Below are 19,823 nucleotides of genomic sequence, written 5' to 3'. Positions count from 1 at the left end.
AATACCTCTCGGATATGTAATAGAATGGTCGGCCAATTGCAAGGTCATGTAAGTTGGTTTGGGATAAGGTAAGTCCAATAGCTTGAAAATCGATAAAGGCATCAGATTTATGCTAGCTCCCAAGTCACACAAGCATCTGTCGAAAGATACTTTTCCAATAGTACATGGAATAGTGAAGCTTCTTGGATCTTTAAGCTTCAGAGGCAACTTCTCTTGCAGCACAACACTGTATTCCTCTGTGAGAGCGACGGTCTCTAGATCATCTAGCTTCACCTTCCGTGAGAGAATACCTTTCATAAACTTTGCATAGCTAGGCATCTGCTCGAGAGCCTCAGCGAAAGGTATGTCGATATGAAGTTTCTTGAACACCTTCAGAAACTTCTCGAATTGCTTATCCAGCTTTTTCTTCTGCAGTCTCTTAGGAAAAGGTGGTGGATGATAGATCTGTTTCCCCCCTGTATTACCCTCAGGCAGAGTGTGCTCAACAGTAGTCTTCCTTGGTTCTACTTCTTCATCCTGCTGCTCTACTTCTTTCTCAGCTCCAGCTTTTTTAGTCAACTCTTGAGCTTTTCGGGATTAGCAACCTTTTCAGACCTCAAAGTGATTGCCTTTACCTGCTCCTTAGCTTCCTTCTTTCCTGGCACTTCAGTGTTACTAGGTAGTGTACCAGGTTGATGATTTAGCAAGGCATTGGCAATTTGCCCAATTTAATTTTCCAAGGTCTTGATAGAAACCGCTTGGCTCTTGCACATAAGCTTCAACTCCTCTAATTCAGATTTTTCATTAGCTTGCTGCAGCTGGAGTTGTTGTTTTGGTGCATACCGCGGTTGTTGAAAACCAGGGGGTTGTACTGCTTTGCTGAATACTGATGATAAGGCTATTAAACCCCATTCTGCGCATTGCTCCAACTGAAATTAGGATGATTGCGGTTGTTTATATGATAGGTGGCTGGCACAAGTTGCTGCGATCGCTGGAAGTTGCTCACGAATTGAGCTGATTAATTCGAAATTGCACATTGATCAGTCTCATGGACAAAGCTCACAGACACTAGTGATTTGATTAACTCCATAATTAGCCAAAGTGTCCACCTTCATTGTCAAAGCCTTAAGTTGGGCAACTATAGCAGTTGCTGCGTCCAACTCCAGAATTCCTGCTACTTTTTCCTGAGTCAGTCTCTAGGAAGGATTCTGGTACTCATTAGCAGCCATCAGTTCAATAAGTTCATAAGCTTCATCGTAGCTCTTAGCCCACAAGGCTCCTCCTGATGCTGCATCAAGCATGGTCCTAGAAGTAGGACCCAATCTATTGTAGAAATAGTTGATAATCATCCAATTAGGCATGCCATGGTGTGGGCACTTCCTTAGCATCTCCTTATATCGATCCCAAGCCTCACACAGAGATTCTCCAGTTTGCTGCGTAAACTAGGTAAGAGCATTCCTGATTGCTGCAGTCTTCGCCATGGGAAAAAATTTAGTGAGAAACTTTTGAGCAAGATCTTCCCAAGTTATGATAGACCCTGCCGGTAGAGAGTGTAATCAACACTTAGCTTTGTCCCTCAAAGAGAATGGGAAGAGTCGCAGCTTGATAGCATCTTCAGTCACACCATTGAACTTGAATGTGTCGCAGATCTTGATGAAATCCCTGATGTGCATGTTGGGGTCTTCGGTAGGAGAACCCCCAAACTGAACTGAGTTCTGTATCATCTGGATCGTGCTTGACTTGATCTCAAAAGTGTTAGCCGCGATGGCTGGTCTAATGATGCTAGACTGAATGTCATTAATCTTAGGCTTAGAATAGTCCATCAAAGCCTTCAGATTTTCTGCTTGATCTCCCATAGCTACTACAATTGGCTCTTCAACTTTCTCTTCTTCTTCTACCTTCTTTTCTTCCTCAAAAACTTCCCTACGAACTACCACAAGTTCTTCCTCGGCTTTATCCAGTGTTCTCTTACGAGTACACGAACACGTATGCATACACCCTCGCTAGATCACCTGAAATAAAACAAGGAAACAAATAAGTAACAATGTCTGAGTTAATGAACTTTAACGACCACTGATGGAAAGCACATGTTAGGTCACACAACACTATAAAAGGGGGTTGAATATAGTGTTTTTATAATCAAATCGATTTCGAACACATGTATGTAACAATAATCAAGTTTATTCAATATAATAAGCTCTATTACAAAGTAGGTTAAACTACTCTCTCAGTGATGAACAATATCACTAAGAGCTGCTAGGTTACAATATTATAATCTTTCTCGTGAATGATAACACATATAGTGTAAACCCTAAGCTGTGTTTATATAATACATAGTTACAAGATATCTTCTAATTGATATAGAATATAATTCTGTCTCCTAAGATATATCAATCAGATATTATCTTCTACAAGTCTTCTAGCTGTCCAACTCTTCATGCATATCTTCTATTGTTTTAGTAATGATCCTTTCCTGTAAATCAACTGCATTCCTTATCTGAAGTACCCGCACTTAAGTCCTGATATAAATCCTGACGGCCTTAAATTCTGATATAAGTTCTGACTTCAGTAAGTTCTGATTTCCAGTAAAACCTGATATTAAGTTCTGAAACTAAACACAACAAATTAGACATGGCATCTCAAATATATCTAACAATCTTCCCTAACTTGTAAATTATGAAAATATACAAGTTAATAGATTTGATGATGTCAAAAACATTTAAGTACATATGCAATGAGAGTTTATTTAAACAACTAACTACAACTTACAGTCCTTGTAGCTTTTACCAATCTTACCGAGTCAATCTGAATCCAAAGTGATTCTTGACAAAGTTTGATATTAGCTTCTCTTCTGCATTCCTCAGGACTTGAGCTAGTGTAGCTTTGACTTGCTTTAATTCTTCACCCTGACTTCCAATCTGGTAGATTGCAGTCCTAAATACTGAGATATGATTTCTTTCTAAACCATCACCAAGTCTGATTACTCTTGGATGAGATGAGTCTTCATTATAGCACAAACATTTCTCTTTCAGAATAACCTCAAGTTTAGCAAATTCCTTCTTCATTGGAATTTCACTTCCATCATCTTCAACTATATTTGGAATGAATTCTGTAACTCTTGATCCAGAAATTCTTGCTTTATCCCTTATGGTCTTCATGATAAAATTTGACCATCTCCTAGTAATCTCAGACTTTATCTCCAAAAGATAATGAAAGAATTGAAGTTCTTTCAGAGATTTGTTCAACACATCTAATTCTGACATTCGGTATGTTCTTCCATCTTCAAGAAACAAAATTAGCTTTTCTTTGACATTACTTTTATCATGAGCATCCAGTACCACTTGAACAGATATAACCTTATCAAGGTGTTTCTGTGTAACTTCTTCAAGAGGTTTGTCAGTCAATAAGAATGGATCTCTTGTAAGTACTTCAACTCCTGTCTTGATTTTGGCTTCTTCAGAACCTAATTCAGCTCTATCTCTTGCTTCTCTGGCTTTTAATCCAACAGTCATGAAATCGGATAACAGTTGACTTTTCTTAGGATCTGATGGATTAACATTCTTCCATATGAGCTTTCTCTTATCAGTAACTGTCAATTTATTCAAATCAACTTGAGCACTGTCAGAGGTTGATGTCTTGATGACTTGATCAGAATTTGCTGTTTATTCTGTAGCTTGTTGTTCTTCACTCTAAACAACTTGAGCTATGTCAGAGGTTGTCTTAGATTCTTCAGTTATCTTCCTTCTTTTCAGAGTTTCAACAGTTTCATCTTCAGCAGCTGTAACATCAAAAACTTGAACCATTTTACATACTGGTTTCATCAGGATTTTAGGAATCTTCATCTCCTGTGTCTTTGTTGGTTCATCAATTTATGCTTGAGAAATAGTCTTCTAGCAATTTCTTCATCAAGTGTCTGAATCTGGGGATCTTTATAGTAGACTGTAGTCTCCCTTCCCTTAAGCTTCAGAGTTTGCAAAAACTTCTGAGAGTCTTTACTTCCTCCTTAAATGAGAATATCAGAACTTGCTATCAGAGCTTGAGTATTTACAGCTTCAGAACTTGTCTTCTTCTGTGTAGAAGATTTGCTAGAATCATAAATTAGTTTCCTTAAAGAAACTTTGCTGCTTTTCCCTTGACCTTGACCCTTGCTAGGGTTTCCCTGGTCATCTTCCTTATCATCCTTCTTCTTCAGTACTTGACTAGTAGAGCATTTGGATTTGGACTTCACTACCTTCTCCCCCTTTTTGGAATCATCTGGTAGGAGTAGAGATAGAAGAAGTTCTACTGAAGATTGGATTTCATTCAGTTGAGTCTGTTGAGAGGCTTGATTCTGCAGGACCTCAGTCAGTTGGGCCTGTTGCTTTTCTTGAACCTTCTCAATAGCCTCTATTTTCTCATGAATAGGTCTGATAAACATGTTCTTGTCCAGCTTGATCATCAGGTCCAGCTAATCAACATTTTCCTGTAGTTTATCAACCTTAGCATGTGTAATGGAGTGTTGACCTTGAAGGCTTTTAGTACTGAGAGCTGTGACTTTAAGTTGAGCTTTAAAGTTAGAGTTTGTCATCAACTCATCAACCTTTGCAATATGATCTGATAGAACTTTGGAGCTTGGAATAAAATCAGAGTCATTCCACTTCTTGGTCCATTCAACTCCTCTGTGAGTTTCTTTCCATGGAAGATGAGCTTCTTTTTCAACATATTTCAATAGTGCCTCCTTTCCAAGAATTGGAGCTGGTGTGTTTACTGGAGCTGACTCTCCAGAACTTGCAAGAAACTCATCATCTTCTAACAACACAAGTGTGTGTGTGGCTGTTGGAGATTCTGGTATAACTTCATCTGTCTCCACATCCAGAATTGGAGTATGTGGAACTTCAGTATTTAGTGGAGAAACAGGTGGAGTTGTCACTTGTCCTTGTGGTGCTTCCAGAAACAGGACAGATGGAATGATCAGCCTATGAAGGTCAATTTCAAGACTTAATAATGGATCTTCAATTTGAATATTTTGTTTGATAGGAGAGACAGGAGGTGTGATCACTGTGTCAGGAATAGTGTCTTCAACTTGAGGTGGAGGTGGCAGAGCTTCAATTACTATTGGTTGTGATGAGATCAAAGATTCCTTATCCCATTCCTTAGCTTCTTGAGCATCCTCAGAGTGAGGTTGTGCCTTATGCCTTCTGGCTCTCATTTTCTTTGATCTCCTGGATGATGGAGAAACATGATCTACATCAGAATTTGCAGATCTTTTCCTTTTCTGAATTTCAAACCCTTCAGCTTTTAACTCTACAGGTGCTGATGTGGGAACCTATACCTGTTCATCTTTATCTGATTCATCGCTTAGAATCATCCTTCTTCTCCTTGGTGGAGATTTAGGAATAGATTTTGCTCTTGAAGATTTTACAACTAGCACTTTTTGGGAAGTACCAGAGGTTGGTTTGGTAGAAGGTGCTGATGGTTGAGGTTGAGAAGATTGTGCAGGTTGGAAAGAAGTTCTGATGGTAGGTTTGGTTGTGGTTAAGAAGTTTGAGCTGGTTGAGAAGTTTGAGGTGCTGATGGAGGTTGAGATGGTGCTACATCAGGAAATATGGTACTGTATGTGAGAGGATCAGAATTTACTAAGAACTGTTTAACTGATTGAGGAACTTGGAGGGGTCTTAGTACATTCTTCTTATTATTAGTAGATAATAAGTCAGTGAAAGCCCTTTTGTGTAGCTTAAAGGGTTCAATCAACTCACTAAAGGCGTGTGGTGTATCAGGACAACATAAATTATAAAGAAGTTGACAAAATCTAGCAAAATAGACTATATTGCTATCTTCTTTCATCCTATCACCAATAAACCCTAAAACATCACTTGCATAATCAAAATGTGTTTGATTCAAAAGGGCATACCCGATTTGCTGACTCATTATGGGTATAGCATCAAAGTTTGAGCACTTGTTGGCAAAAGCTTTTGTAATACAGTCAAAGAAAAAACTCCACTCCCTTCTGATATGGGGTCTCTTCAATTGTCCCAGCTTTGCCAATGACTTTTCATAGCCTAGATTTGCCATCATTTGTTGAAGAGCTGGCTCCTCAACTGGTGAATTAAAGGTGCAATCTTCTGGCAAATGTAGTGCTTGTCGAACTGTTGACAAGGTCACCACATGCTCATCCTCCCCTGTTGTAAAGATAATACTTGGGGACCCAGCTTTTCCTTTGAAATCAAGCCATATCCAGTATAACCCTTGCTGTCATCTCCAAAAGTGATATTTGGGCCAACTCTTTCCTTGAACTCAGTGAGCAGGGTAGAATCTCCATTCATGTGCCTTGAGCACCCACTATCCAAATACCAAAGATTTTTTCTGTTTTCCTGCACACAACAAAATCAAATCAAGTTGATTTTGGTACCCAAGTTTCCTTGGCTCCTGTTTTGTTAGCCTTTTTCTTAGGTTTCTTAGGCTTGTCCTCATTTGACTTAGGCATTTGGGGATCATCCTTAGTCAATTGAGTAGAGTCCTTAAGACCATTCATCATTGCAGAATTATCATACACGGGCTGATTAACATGGAAAGGCATATTCTGTGTAAACATGTTATTCCAATATGGCATGCTAAATGGCATTTGTGGCAAACTGTGCATTCAAATTATGCCACAAATGGCATAATGCCATATTGTGCAAACATGTATGCCAATGTTTCCAATATGGCATAATGCCATATTGTGCAAACTGTGCATTCAAATACATGTTATTCCAATATGGCATGCTAAATGTCTCCAATATGGAATGCAGCATTGTTAGTCCCTTAACAATATAGCAAGAATTACAGAAGGGGGGTTGAATGGAATTCTTCAACCTTTTTCTTAAAATAAAAATGTTCGAACTCGAATATAAATATAAGTGTGTTGATTAGCACAATGCTGAATAAAAACTTAAGTGAATCAAAACACAAGTAATTAAAAACAAGAGTCTTTAAAAATCTTTCTGATGGATTTAAACAATTCCACCAGAGATATATATTATATCGAGAGAACTCTGTGTGCAAGAATGCTCACAGCTTCTTACAAATATGAACTACTGAGAATACATAGAAATGCTAATAATTCTGCTTACAAATGTTTCTCACTTTTTGTATCTCAGTTCTTGGTTTCTATTTGCTACTTCTTGGTTTATATATTACCAAGATTACAAAGTCAAAAGACAGGATCATTATAAAACCTATCTGGTCTAATGCTTTGTTACTTTGTTCTTTATTACCCAGTTAATAGGCTTCCTCATTCCATTTGCATACACTTCGACGCATGTGACCAGTTGTCACTGTCAACTGATATTTGAATTCTTTATCCGTTGAGTACATGATCATCCGTTGATGGCTTCATTTATCATCCGTCGACTGCTATATTAAACATTCGTTGATAGCTATTTGATCATCCGTCGATGGCTTTGTTAATCATCCGTCGGTAGCTATTTTGGCACTTGACTTCAATTCATTTATGCAGAATTACAAGACATCATCTATGTACAATTAATCAACCTATTCTGCATATCTAGTTAAAGTCAACATGACTTATATGCTACTACATAATGTATACAAAGGTGTATGCAGACATATGCTACAGACTTATTATTACATAAGCTACTCACTCGATGGATAATAAGTTATCATCCGTCAGGACTATAATGATTTATCCATCGGGACTATAATCCTTATCCGTCGAGTGCTACATTATTTCACTAAGTAAAATCTACTTAGGTGTTTTATTTATGTAATCATCAAGTACACTACATATGCACAACAATCTCCCCCAATTTATGTCTACTGGAATTGTAGCCATAAATTAAGAGATACTTAATGATAACAAAACACCCTAAACATACAGCTTTAAGGAAAAGTAGATAATACTGAAAAGTGCTTCAATTAATCAAAATGTACAAAGTTTAGCTCACAGTCATTTTCAAGATGCTCCTCTAGCCTGAGCAGATTTTTCTAGTTTCTTGAAGGTCTGGATCTTCTTCCAAGCTTTCTGTTGTTTTCATCAATCTGATTTTGGAGCTGCCTGTGGAATTCCAGTTCATCAGATTCTGAGAGATTTAGCTTTTCTTGCATTTCCAAGAGAGTCTCATTGCTGGAGATGCTTAATTGGTCTTCTAATATGAAGAATCTTCTCACCCCTTTATCATCTATGAACTCCATCAGCCAGTAGGGCCTTAGATGCACTCTTCTCCCTGTGTATGGGATGATAAGAGTCTTTGGGAGTGCATCTTTAGCTCTAACACTCCTTAGTTCTTCAATCTTCTTCAATACTAGTCTTCTTGCAGTGATATTGAACCCAAAATTCTTCTTGAATGATGAATAAACTTTAATCAGTACAGCTTGGCTCTCTTGAAGAATCCTGTGAAGTGGCCACTAAATCTCCTTTCCTCCTTTGTACTTGAACACTAACCTTTCAGGTAGGTTCCTGTATGCATCAATACTTCTTACTTCATCTAGTTCATCCAGATAGAGGTTTAGATTAGAAAATTCTTTGATGTCACACAAGTACAAGTAGTCTCCCTTATTGACTTTGGGCTGAGCTTTAACTACAGACTTGGATTTTAGAGGTGACAGCTTCACTTTCTTGACTGCTCTTGACTTTGTCCTTTTTGGCTTGCTAATGATTGGTAGATTGAAGTCTGGAATTGGTATGTTCTCCCATTCTATTGGCTCATCCTTGGGCACAATAGGTTCACCATGAATATTCCTGTAGGGATCCACCACCTTTATGTCTTTAAATACCACAGAGGGCTTTGATGCTAGAGTTGTAGCTGGTGTGGATTCCTTAGGAAATTGATCTTCCAATTCCTTGTCAACAATATCCAGTTTCCTTTTAGTTCTTTTAGCCATTGCTTCTTTCTTAGAGATTTATTCTGTTCTTCAACTTGCTTCCTTGATTCAGTTGCTTCAGATGGTTGAGAGGGAATTTGTTATGATGAATTTACAGCATGTAGCTTGGCCAAGATAACAATCTGCTCTCTCTTTTATTTAGCCTTTTTAACATCTAGAGTAGCCTGCTTCTTCTCCTGCTACAATCTAGCTTTTTCTTCTCTCTTTGCTTGAGCAAATTGAGGGTGTCCAGCCACCACACAAATTTCTTTCCCATTTCTGAAAATCTTAGCTATCCTCCTTTTAGAAACTGAATCAGCTGGATCTTTATAGAAGACAATTGATCTTAACAGAAGCTTCTTCTCATCAGGCTTGGGTGTCTCATACACAGTGTCCAAGGGGTTCTTCAAGGATGATTTTGAGTAGTTTGCCCTTGGTTTAAGAATCATTTCAGCCTTTGGAGACTTGATGCAGGAAGATTGTCCTCTTTCCAGATAGTTCATGCTCATCTCATTCACACTAATTTCCTTGACTTGAGAATGATGGATGGCTGACTTAACAGGCTCCTTGACAAGTTCAAACTTTTTCTGTATCTCCTCATCAATCTTCTTCCAGTTGACCAAACTCAACTGTTCTTTCTCAGCAACTTTCAAGTTAGTTGCTGCTGCTTGAATCAGATCTATACCATCTGCAACTGGTGGCTTTGAGACAGTAATTGAAGGCACAATTACTTTACTGATTTGTATCTGAAGTTTCTCCCCCTCACTTGGTCCTTTCTCCCCCTTTTTGTTATCATTAAGTTGAGGAGTCAAGCCTTGTGCTTTAGCCAGTTGCATTAGAAGACCGGTCTAAGACTGTTGATTTTAAAGAATAGTGGCCACAGAGTTTTCAATTAGTTGAACTCTGTCTTCCAATTTGGCCAGCTTCTTTTCAGCATCTGATTCTCTTCTCAGTCTCAGGAGTAGATCCTGCATGGTACCATAGGGCATTATTGAATCCAGCTTCTCAGAATTGTAGGTCTTCAAGTCAGCTATATCCTTTTTGAGTTCATCCACACTTAGATTCTGTCTTAATTGCTGTAGCTTCTTGAGATGTAGAGAATCTAAGTGGGCTTGAAGAATAGCCTTGGTACCAGCATTTGAGGTGTTCTGAATGGCCTTTTGAATAGACATGATTTGTTTGACTAAGGATACATTGAATTGTCCTGGTGTAGACTCCTTTGTCAATGCCCATTCAGGTAGATCCGGTATGGAACTTGGGCCTTCATCTCCACCTAAGTTCATGCTTCCATCAAATAAAACAGAGTCATCATCATTAGAATTTACTCCAAATTCTTCAGATGGCTCACCATCTGTAGAAGGCATTAAATTGACAGCAGCTTTATCCCTTTGTAGAGATTCTGAAGTATGTACTAGATTTAAAGTCTTCTCTCCCTCCTCATTGCCCTGAGCATCCAACAGTTGATAGGCTGACACTGGATGAGTAAAAGTGTCAGCATCCAAGGAAATGTTATCAATTACAGCTTTGTAATGTTGCTGAAATTGTCTTTCCTTTTCTGCATCATCCACAATTATTGACTCATGAGCAATGGCTGGATCCACCCTTATATCCTCTATACCTGCTTTTCTCTCATGTTCTCTCTTTTGTTGCATCAGGGTCTCAACCTGGCTCCCCACCCTCACACCCTCACCTTCACCTACTAAGGTGGGACTCCTCTCACTTCCTTTTGCCAATTTTGAAGAAATGGATTGCAGATTTTCACTCATTTTCTCTCCTTTTGCCTGGGAGCAACCCAGCCTCTCACGCAAGACACTCTGCTCTCTCAATCCTAAGAGTGACTGTACAACCACTAAATCTTCTGCACTTGAAATAATTAAAGTTTGAAGTTGTGCAGAGATACTCGACGGATGAGTGATATCCATCGAGTGAGTGGTTTTGCTATCCGACGGATAACTGCTGTTAGGCTTATCCGTCGGGATATAATTACTACTCGACAGATGAACAATATCCATCGAGAGAGTAGAAATGAATGAGGTGGGAAGAGAAACTATTGTTGACTCTGTGCTGATTGAAGAAATTTTAGGCACAGATGACACAACAGTTTCTGAAAGAATTGGCAAGTGAGCCAACAAATCATCTAAAAGATAATGCTCACCTGCACTGGATTTTGGCTTCCCCAACAGAGTTAAAGAAGGGGAATCAGGAATTGATGTGTTTATCATATCCATATCCAGAGAATTTGTTGGTGAGTATGGTGTTTGAGGTGCTTCTATAACTAGAGATTTTGGCTGTGACTCCACATTTATTGGAGACACATCAAACTGAACTTGAGAAGGTGCAGTGACTGTGTCTTTAGCACCAGTTTGCACCGTGTGTATATCCTGTGCATCCCCAGAGGTTTTAGATTTCTTTTTTCTTGTATAAGTTTATGGTGAGCTTGTGTCCCTAACCTTCTTGGCATGTGCTCTTGGTTGAGAGCTTTGTTCAATAACTATATCCTTTTGGGAGGATGCAACTAGAAGTGAGCTTATATCCTTTTTAAGCACTGCAGTTTGTTGGGAAACTGCAGTGTGGCAAGGCTGGGATTCACTTAACTCTCCAACCTTATTCTTGGGGTTTCTTTGATGTTCACCCCTTCCCTCACCTAACTTACCCTCCTTCACACTCCCCTCTTTGGCTTTGGTGGATTTTTCAACTGGCATCTTTTGAGAGATACCAGAAGGGGTTTTCTTTGATTTGGATTTAGAAATAGTAGTAGGTTTGGTAGCTTTGGTAGGCAACTATTTGGTCTTTGGCATAGTTTCCATAGCTACTCCTGAACTCAAAGAAATTGTGGAGGTTGGAATAGTTGTAGGGATGGATGAACTTACCTCACTTACCTGAGGTGCCTGCATTACAGGAAAGTAGAACATTGGCACATCCTTGTGATGATTGGCCCTGTTTAAATCTGCAATGAGCCTTCTCTCTTGAACCCAACAATCCAGTTTGTTGTTAGGGTTCTCAAGCATAATTTCTTCACAGAGGTGGTTAGCTAATAACATAAGAAATCTAGCATAATACACATTCTTACTCTTTTAGCTAACTCACCTAATTTAAAGCCTAACTCAAACAAGACAAGGTCACTGAAATTATAAAATTTATCTGTAACTAGCATATATAGCATGTTGAGCATGGAAATATTCACTGAATCAAAATTACTGATCTTTCCTGAGAAAACCTTTGTAACTACATCACACAAGAAACTCCACTCTTTCCTAAGACCCATTCTCCTAATATCACTCAGTTTAGAAGTAGGAAGTGCATAGTGCATGGCATTAAGCATATTTATGATATCAGTGTCATTGTGTAGTGAAGTTACATTGTTATCAGGAATTTTGAAACATGCTTTTATCACATCACTATTGATACATAATTCTTTACCTTTGATGATTAGAGTAATGGTCTTGTCAGTAGAGTTGTAGGTAGCAGTGGTCCATATCTCTTCAACAACTTCACATAAGATTGTGGGTGATTCTAGCATGGCATAATTGAGCTTGCAATTCTTCACAAAGTCCATCATCTTGTGATAGTCATCCGATTGCTGAATACCCTTGTTAACTAATGCAGTGAAATTGTTCTTCTCATAAATGTACCCAGTTTGAGACATAATCTTTACAACAGGTGCCATTGTTTAGAGAATAAAAGCTTGAAGAGAAGGAGAGTAAGTGTTTGAGAGAGAATGAAATTAGAGCAGTTGAATTTGAGAATGATAAAAGAAAACAATTGCAATGAAATAAGCTTTTATACTATCTCAAAAATAACTGATAAAAATAATAAAGCAAAATAAATTAACCAATAAAAATTGCCTAAAATAGCCGTTTAAAAATAAACTGTAAAAATTCCACCCATTATCCGTCGTGTAATGCTTACAAACTGTAAGTATACTCGATGAATAATGTATAAGGAATTAACGGCTGAGATTAAGACAATTCGACGGATGAGGATAAACTGTTATCCGTTGAGTCATAAAATATTCCAGAAAAGTAATTTGATTTTTATTAGCAAATTGTGTGTTGACGGATGACCAAACTCGATGGATAAGGGTCATCCGTCGAGATGTAAATTTTGACTTAGCCAAAATTTCATCCAGGACTGAAAAATCAATTAAATTTCTGGCTACATATCAACTTGCAAAATAACTCAGATAGATTTAAGAGTAATTAAGCATACCTAACTCACTTACCAACCTTGAAAAGGTGGATTCATCCAGTGGCTTGGTAAAGATATCTGTAAGTTGCTTCTCACTTGGAACAAAATGAAGCTCCACAGTACCATTCATTACATGTTCCCTTATGAAATGGTACTTGATATCTATGTGCTTTGTCCTCGAATGTTGTACTGGATTTTCAGTGATGGCAATTGCACTTGTATTATCACATAAAATTGGAATCCTCTCAACTTGCAAACCATAGTCCAGCAATTGATTTCTCATCCATAAAATCTGTGCACAGCAACTGCCAGCAACAATATATTCAGCTTCGGCTGTAGAAGTAGAAACTGAATTTTGCTTTTTACTGAAGGACACAAGCTTGTTTCCTAAAAATTGACAGGTTCCTGTTGTACTCTTTCTATCAATTCTACAACCTGCATAATATGCATCTGAATAACCAGTTAGATCAAAACCAGAATCTCTAAGGTACCAAATGCCAAGGTTTGGTGTTCCCTTGAGATATCTGAAAATTCTCTTAATAGCTATTAAGTGAGATTCTCTAGGATCAGCCTGAAATCTAGCACATAAACAAGTAGCAAACATTATATCTGGCCTACTGGCTGTTAAGTACAGAAGTGAGCCAACCATGCCTCTATAACTTGAAATATCCACAGACTTTTCAGTAGTGTTTAATTCAAGCTTAGTTGCTATGGCCATGAGAGTTTTTGCAGATGTACAATCCATTAGATCAAACTTCTATAAAAGATCAAAAATATATTTAGTTTGACTAATGAATATTCCATCACTAACTTGCTTAACTTTTAAACCAAGAAAGTAAGTTAGTTCTCCCATCATACTCATTTCATATTTACTTTGCATCAATTTGGCAAAATTTTTGCAAAGTTTCTCATCTGTAGAGCCAAAAATAATATCATCTACATAAATTTGAACAAGTATACTAGAGCCATTAACATTCCTGAAAAATAACGTTTTATCTACAGTACCTCTTGTGAAGTGATTTTCCAAAAGGAACTTTGATAAAGTGTCATACCAGGCTATAGGTGCTTGCTTCAGTCCATAAAGTGCTTTCAAAAGATAATAGACATATTCTGGAAAATTTGGATCTTCAAAACCAGGAGGTTGACTGACATATACTTCTTCCTCCAAATCTCCATTCAGAAAGGCACTTTTGACATCCATTTGATAGACCTTGAAATTGGCATGGGCTGCATAGGCTAAGAAGATTCTGATGGCTTCAAGTCTTGCAACAGGAGCAAATATTTCATCAAAATATATTCCTTCTTGTTGACAAAAGCCTTTAGCAACCAATCTAGCTTTGTTCCTGACAACTATGCCATTTTCATCCATTTTATTTCTGAATACCCACTTGGTGTCTATTGGATTCTTTCCTTTAGGCTTGGGTACCAGCTTCCACATATTATTCCTTTCAAATTGGTTTAGCTCCTCCTGCATAGCTAATATCCAATCAGGATCCAACAAAGCTTCTTCTACCTTCTTTGGTTCTTCCTTGGAAAGAAAGCTGCTGTACAGACATTCTTCCTGAGTTGCTCTTCTTGTTTGAACTCTAGCAGAAACATCACCAATGATGAGCTCAACCATTTCCTTTGTTGAGGTAGATTAGCTCTAGATGAAGAGACCTCATTGTTGTCTTGATGTGTGATTGAGTTTTGACTATTTGAAACTCCCCCTGAGTTTGTGGATCTTTGATTTGAGAAAGGAGAACTTTCTATAGGTGATCTGTCTTGACTTCCTGCTCCTTTTGATAACCCGACGGATGGTGAATTTTGAGTACCAACGGATGAAATAGGTTGTCTCCCGACGGATAATGCAGATTGTCTTCCGACGGATGAAGCATTGTGCAACTTGACAGATGTTGAGTTTTGTGCTTCATTGGTGGTAGATTTATCTGAATTATCCTTAGATACATTCTCTTGATCACTTTCATCATCATTGTCATCACTAACCATCTCCACATTGTCAAATTTGAGGCTCTCATGGTAATCTCCATCTTTAAGTCCTTCAATCTTTTTATCATCAAACACAACATGTATTGATTCCACAACAATGTTGGTTCTTAGATTGTAGACTCTAAGAACTTCCTATTTTGATCAGTTTGATTTCTCAGAATATAGCATTTGCAGCCAAAGACATGAAGAAAGTTTAGAGTTGGCTTCTTGTTCTTGAACAATTGATAGGGAGTCATGCATCTTGCTTGATTAACCAGAGAAATATTCTGAGTGTAGCATGTAGTATTTACAGCTTCAGCCCAGAAATATTTAGGCAGTTTAGATTCTTCAAGCATTGTCCTTGCAGCTTCAATAAGTGATATGTTCTTCCTTTCCACTACTCCATTCTGTTGTGGAGTCCTTGCTGCTGAAAACTCATGCAGAATCCCATTTTCCTCACAAAATGCTCTCATGACTGAATTCTTGAACTCAGTTCCATTGTCACTCCTGATTCTTCTAACCTTGAAATCAGGATTATTATTGACTTGCCTTATGTGATTGATGATGATTTCACTAGCCTCATCTTTAGACTTTAGGAAATATGTCCAAGAGAACTTTGAGAAATCATCTACAATTACTAGGCAAAATCTTTTCCTTGAGATGGACAATACATTGACTGGTCCAAACAAATCCATGTAAAGCAGTTGCAAAGGCTCTTCAATTATTGAATCAAGTTTCTTCCTGAATGATGCTTTAATCTGCTTCCCTTTTTGGCAGGCATCACACATTCCATCCTTTGAAAACTCCACTAGAGGAATCCCTCTTACTAGTTCTTTCTTTACCAGCTCATTCATGGTCTTGAAGTTTAAATGGTATAGCTTCTTGTGCCATAGCCAACTTTCATCTTGACTTGCTTTACTGAGAAGACAAGTTACAGATTCTGCATTAGATGAGTTGAAATCAGCTAGGTACATATTTCCTTTTCTCACACCAGTGAGAACCACTTTGTTGCTTCTTTTATTAGTCACAACACAGGCTTCTGAGTTGAAGGTTACTGAATTGCCTTTGTCACAAAGCTGGTTGATACTCAACATATTGTGTTTGAGACCATCCACTAAGGCAACCTCCTCAATGATGACATTGTCCTTTGAAATCAAGCCATATCCCACAGTATAACCCGTGCTGTCATCTCCAAAAGTAATACTTGGGCCAACTCTCTCTTTGAACTCTATGAGCAGGGTAGAATCACCAGTCATGTGTCTTGAACAACCACTATCCAAGTACAAAAGATTCTTTCTATTTCCCTGCACACATCAAAATCAAATCAAGTTGATTATGGTACCCAAGTTTCCTTGGGTCCTGCCTTGTTAGCTTTCTTTTTCTATTTCTTAGGCCTTATTTCATTTGACTTAGGAATTTCAGATTCATTCTTAGTCATTTGAGTTGAGCCTTTGAAACCATTCATTGCAACATAATTATCATGCATACTATGACTAACAGGAAATGGCATGCTGTGGGTAAACATGTAATTCCAGTAAGGTATACTAAATGGAATTTGTGGCATACTGTATGCAGCATAATAAGGATTAGGTGCAAATGGCATATTAGCAAACTGTGCATTCATGTTCTGTGTAGACATAGCATTAACAGGCATGAGAGGCATGGAATTCATGTTAGGAAATTGAGGCTGCACAGACATGGAAGTTGGCATGGCAGATTTGCAATTAACAGACAGATGATTTACACTACCACACTTGACACAGATTTTTCTGGGAGCATATTTATCAGGTGTGTAGTTATTGTGTTTGTTAATCCCCACTTTACCATTCCTATTGTTTTTCCTTTTAGTCTCTGTTTTTACCTCAATCGTTTCAAGTCTGTCACTTAACTGTTTGACAGTCATGTGACCAACATTAGCCTATTTCCCTTTCTTAACTTGACTTGACTCTCCTGAAACAAAATTCTTGGAAACAGACCCGTACTTCTCATTCAGATTAACTAGTTTGGCTTTGCTAATGGGCTTGCTCACAGCCGACGGATGAGGATTTTCATCATTCGACGGATAACACTTTTTGTTATCCGACGGATAGTCCTCATCATCCGTCGAGTCTACATCTGTTAGCAGACCATCTACTAAATTAGGTTCTAGTTTCTCTTTGTTTTTTTTCCAGGCTTCATCACAAAAAGACTCGATTCCTTGAACTTTGGTGATTTGAGCATGGACATCCCTGGATGTTTTCCATGCTTTAATCACTTCTTGTTCACGCTCGAGCTGCTTCTTTAAAATTTCTTCCTTTTTCAAGGACTCAGTTATTTCCTCCTTAGCAATCTTACACTCAATTCTTAATTTCTCAAAATCAATAAACTGAGACTCAAGCACATTATTCCTCTCACTTAAAAACAAATTATTTTCTTTGATTTTAGCATTTTCTTTAGTGAGAGACTTAAGTGTAACACGCAAATGATATAACTATGTAGACATGTCATTAATAACATCATTACACTCAGCTTTAGATAAATGTGCAAGGTTTGTAGTAATTACCTGATTGCTTGAGGAACTTGTCTCTGTTTCATCAGACTTGGCCATTAGGGCTAGATTGACATAGCTGACATCTTCATCTTCATCCAGACCATCTGCTGCCCAGTCATTTTCTTGTGTAATAAAAGCCCTTTCCTTTTGCTTGAGTAGATCAAAATATTTTTGCTTATAATCCACAGACTCAAACTTCTTCTTACTGGAATCTGACTTCCTACACTCACTGGCAAAATGCCCTGCCAAGCCACATTTGAAACATTTGAATTTTGACTTATCCACCATGTTTCTATTTGGCTTGGCTGCTCCAAAGTTCTTCTTGAACTTGAGTTTGGCAAATCTCCTGGAAAGAAATGCTAGGTGCTCATCAATGTCCTCCATGTCATCTTGGCTTAATGAATCTTCACTTTCTACTGCAAGCCCCTTGCCCTTGTTCTCACAGACCTTTGAAGTTGATTCAACAGCTTCCATCTTCACTTCCTTCTCCTTTTCCAACTCAGCAACTAATGCAATGGATCCTCCTTTCTTCTTTCCTCTCTCCATCCTTTCATTCTGCTCTATTTTAAGCTCATAGGTTTTTAGGATGCCATACAGTCTCTCCAAAGTAAACTCCTTATAATCTTGTGAGTTTCTTAATGAGACTGTCATTGGTTTCCATTCCTTTGGAAGAGATCTAAGGAATTTCAGATTAGAGTCTTTGGTCTGATAGACCCTTCCATGCAGTTTGAGAGCATTTAGTAGTTTTTGAAACCTACTAAAAATGTCAGTGAGTGACTCACTTTCCTCACTGTGAAAATGCTCATATTGCTGAATCAAGAGCTGCATCTTATTTTATCTAACTTGCTCAGTGCCATCACAGATTATCTGTATAGTATCCCAAACTTCCTTGACAGTTTTGCAGTTGATAATGGTGTCAAACATGTCTGCATTAACTCCATTAAACAGAATATTTATGGCCTTTTTATCCATCCTGACTTGTTCAATGTCAGGATCAGACCATTCATGCCTTGGCTTGGGGACTGATGGCTCGTTTCCTGTTGTAGCTCTCATTGGAACATGAGGGCCTTTTTCTATGCAGTTCACATAGGCCTCATCTTGAGAAAGCATATGAAGATGCATCTTCACCTTCCAATGATGGTAATTATCTTTATCTAGAAAAGGAATCTTGACTCCAACATCCTTCTTGTTCATCTTGCTGAATTGTTTTGATCTTTAAACTCCTTATAAGTTAAGAGCTTGCTCTGATACCAATTGTTAGTCCCTTAACAATATAGCTAGAATTACAGAAGGGGGGTTGAATGGAATTCTTGAACCTTTTTCTTAAAATAAAAATGTTCGAACTCGAATATAAATATAAGTGTGTTGATTAGCACAATGCTGAATAAAAACTTAAGTGAATCAAAACACAAGTAATTAAAAACAAGAGTCTTTAAAAAACTTTCTGGTGGATTTAAACAATTCCACCAGAGATATATATTATATCGAGAGAACTCTGTGTGCAAGAATGCTCACAGATGCTTACAAATATGAACTACTGAGAATACAGAGAAATGCTAATAATTCTGCTTACAAATGTTTCTCACTTTTTGTATCTCAGTTCTTGGTTTCTATTTGCTACTTCTTGGTTTATATATTACCAAGATTACAAAGTCAAAAGACAGGATCATTATAAAAACTATAGGGTCTAATGCTTTGTTACTTTGTTCTCTATTACCCAGTTCATAGGCTTCCTCATTCCATTTGTATACACTTCGAGGCATGTGACCAGTTGTCACTGTCAACTAATATTTGAATTCTTTATCCGTTGAGTACATGATCATCCGTCGACTTTATGATCATCCGTTGATGGCTTCATTGATCATCCGTCGACTGCTATATTAAACATCCGTTGATAGCTATTTGATCATCCATCGATGGCTTTGATAATCATCCATCGGTAGCTATTTTGGCACTTGACTTCAATTCATTTATGCAGAATTACAAGACATCATCTATGTACAATTAATCAACCTATTCTGCATATCTAGTTAACGTCAACATGACTTATAAGCTACTACAGAATGTATACAAAGGTGTATGCAAAAATGTGCTACAGACTCATTATTACATAAGCTACTCACTCGATGGATAATAAGTTATCATCCGTCGGGACTATAATGATTTATCCGTCGGGACTATAATCCTTATCCATCGAGTGCTACATTATTTCACTAAGTAAAATCTACTTAGGTGTTTTGTTTATGTAATCATCAAGTACACAACATATGCACAACAAGTATAGTAAGGATTTTGCATAAATGGCATATTAGCAAAC

At 37.8% G+C, this 19,823-nt stretch overlaps 1 non-coding gene across 1 annotated transcript; it reads left to right on the top strand.

The window, feature by feature from the left end:
• Positions 1-1,338: 1,338 nt before the first annotated feature.
• LOC141694555 (small nucleolar RNA R71) lies at positions 1,339-1,445 on the top strand. The gene has a single exon (XR_012563848.1). It is a non-coding gene; the product is annotated as a small nucleolar RNA R71 (small nucleolar RNA).
• Positions 1,446-19,823: the final 18,378 nt, after the last annotated feature.

The sequence above is a fragment of the Apium graveolens genome, chromosome 10 (genome assembly GCF_009905375.1).
Source record: "Apium graveolens cultivar Ventura chromosome 10, ASM990537v1, whole genome shotgun sequence".
In the NCBI taxonomy this organism is placed as follows: Eukaryota; Viridiplantae; Streptophyta; class Magnoliopsida; order Apiales; family Apiaceae; genus Apium; species Apium graveolens.
Note: the sequence above shows the minus strand (reverse complement) of the source record. Positions and strands in the feature narration are given on the sequence as shown.